General features: G+C 36.9%; 1 pseudogene across 1 annotated transcript; it reads right to left on the bottom strand.

Annotated features, from left to right (window-relative positions):
• Positions 1–1116: 1116 nt before the first annotated feature.
• Positions 1117–1642, bottom strand: LOC308499862 (large ribosomal subunit protein uL22-like; annotated as a pseudogene). Its single transcript has one exon. The product of its transcript is annotated as a large ribosomal subunit protein uL22-like (transcript).
• Between the last annotated feature and the right edge of the window lie 1329 nt (positions 1643–2971).

The raw sequence follows: 2971 nt of genomic DNA, 5'->3' as shown, positions 1-2971 counted from the left end.
CCATAACTATGTTACATTACACATGACTCCGTCTTACCCGCAGACTCTATTTAGACGTTCCTGCTGCTGGCCTGATGAAGTGAGTGGCCACGTTAGAAAAGCCCACTTGGCGAGGTGCTGTGGATAACCCACAGGAATGCAGGCAGACTTGATGAGTGGAGAGTCCTTCACCTGACAGCCCACACAGGAAGCTCTGCCCTCAGTCCCACATCCACAAAGAAATGAATTCTGCCAACCTGAGTGAGATGCGATTCTTCTTGACTTGAGTCTCCAGAGGAGAATGCAGCCTGGCTGACACCTTGATGGCAGTCTTGTGAGCACTTTGATATTATCATCCATCTGGAAAACCCAAGATAATCAATGAACAAACTATTAGAACCAATATGAAAATAGACTGAGTTAGCCAGAAAAGAAATGAAACACATAAGAAACACTATGCACCAGCAATAGTCAATTAAAAACATAATAAAGATCTAAGTCATAATAGCAACAACTTGAAAGTGCCTAGAAGTACGTCTAATAGGTGCGCATGACTTTACAGAAAAAAACTATAGAAGTTTATCGAAGACCATGAAAGAAGATCTGAACATATACCATGTTTGTGGATGGAACCATTCAATATTGTAAAGGGGTCGGTTTTCCTCAAGTTAATCAATAAAATCAGTGAGATCCCAGTCAAAATCCCCTATCAACGTTTTTAATGCTACTTGACAAACTGAGCATCTTTTAAATTTTTTTCATGAGCTTATTGGTCATCTGTGTAACTTCTGTGGGGAAATGTCTATTCAAGACCTTTGCACAATTCTCCCTTAGTTTTTTTTATTGTGATAAAATATACCTAACATAAAAATTACTGTCTTAACCATTTTAAAGTGTACATTCTTATTGTTGTGTTACCATCACTGCCTTCTATCTTTAGAACTCTTTTAATCTTGCAAAACTGAAACTCTGGACCCATTAAATAATAACTGCTCATTCCCTCCTCCCCCCAGCTCCTGACAACCAACGTTTTACTTTTTGTCTCTATGATTTGGACTACTGGAAGTATTTCATATAAGTGGAATCACATAGCCATTTTTTCTTTTAACTCTAATTAGCATTTATTTGATGCTGAATTTACTCTGGGGCCATAAGCTTTTGTTTCTTCAGTTTCTTCTGGGAGACCTTTTTCTTCCGTGCAACCTCCTGTTCTGGTTTAGGAGCAATCTGCTCGTTTTCAGATAGGACCATCTCAGTGTGGCAGGGAGAGCTTGTGTGTGGGTTAATCCACCCGTGAGCTCTGTAAATCCTGTCCCGCGTCTGGGGAGCTTTTGTTCATTTGGCTCTGCTCAATGACCAGAGAATCTACATCTAAACCCTTAAGTTCAGCATTACTCTCTGCATCTTTAAGCATGCACAGCAAAAATTCTGCACTCTTTTTGGGCCACTGACCCTGTGTCCAACCCCAATGGCTGACATGGGCACACCTACCAATTCTACCATTGTAACGACGGAATGGTACACATTGCTTTTGTAACGTGACATCCTTTAGATACTTGGTGGCTTTTCGGATATGCATACCCTTGATGGCCTGGGCAGTTTCAGAAGTGTTCCTTCAGTGAACATGAAGATTTGAACCTCTTGATTTACATGATTTTGTGGGGTTCTCTCTGGGTCAAGTGTTTAGCAAACCATTTTTAGAGGTCACCTCAGGCCGCTTAGGGGAAGAGCCATATTGCCATTTTTAAATTGGGTTATTTGATCTTTGGTTGTTGAGCTGCAGGAGTTCTTTCTGTATTCTGGATACTAACAGGCTATCAAATATACGATTTGCAAATATTTTCTCCCATTCCATAGGTTGACTTTTCCCTCTGTTAATTGTGTTCTTTGATGCAAAAATTTTTAAGTTTGATGTAGTTCCATTAGTCTAGTTTTGCTTTTGTTGCCTGTGCTTTTTTTTGGTCATATCTAAGAAATCACTGCCAACTCCAATGTCATGAAGATTTCCCTCTATATTTTTTTCTAAAAATTTTGTAATTTTAGATCTTATATGTAGGTCTTATTGTTTTGAGTAAATTTTTGTATATGGATTAAGATAAAGGTCTAACTTCACCCTTTTGCATGTGGATACTTAGTTTTCCCAATACCATTTGTTGAAGAGACTGTCCTTTTCCCATTGAGTGGTCTTGGCACCCTGGTTGAAGATCATTTGACCACATGTGGGAGGGTTTATTTCTGGGCTCTGCAGTCTATTCTATTTATCTATCTGTCTGTTTTTATGCCAGTATCACACTGCTTTGATTACTGTACCTTTGTAATATGTTTTGAAATTAGGAACTTAGCTTTTCTTTTTCAAAATTGTTTTGACTTTTCTAGCTCCCTTGAGATCCCATATGAATTTTAGGATGAATTTTTCTATTTCTGCAAAAAATGACATTGGAAATTTGATAGTGCAATTTTACAGATTGCACTGAATCTGTAAATCACTTTGGGTAGTATGGACATCTTAATAATATTAAATTTTCCAAATAAGTCTTTCCATTTATTTGTGTCTTCTTTAATTTCTTTCAGTAATGTTTTGTATAGTAGTATATAAGTCTTTTACCTTCTTGGTTAGGTTTATTCCTAAGTATTTTATTCTTTTTGGTGCTATCATAAGTGGAATTGTTTTCAAATTTTTCTTTTTGGATTATTAATTGTTAAAGTATAGAAATGCAACTATTTTTTCTTTTTTTGTGTGTGTGCTGATTTTGCATCCTTAAACTTTGACAAATTTGTTTACTAATTTATTTTTTGTGTATACAATTTTTAAGGTTTTTTGTGTGGAATCTTTAGGGTTTTATGTCATCTGCGAACAGGGATAGTTTTACTTCTTTCTTCCCCACTTGGATGCCTTTTATTTCTTTTTGTTACCTAATTGCTCTGGCTAGGACTTCCAATATTCTGTTGACTGAAAGCATCTTTACCTTGCTCTTTTAGAGGGAAAGCTTTC

This window comes from Rhinolophus hipposideros (assembly GCF_964194185.1).
Source record: "Rhinolophus hipposideros genome assembly, chromosome: 7".
NCBI classification, from domain to species: Eukaryota; Metazoa; Chordata; class Mammalia; order Chiroptera; family Rhinolophidae; genus Rhinolophus; species Rhinolophus hipposideros.
The sequence above is the reverse complement of the archived record's forward strand: the minus strand, read 5'-3'. Positions and strand labels throughout refer to the sequence as shown.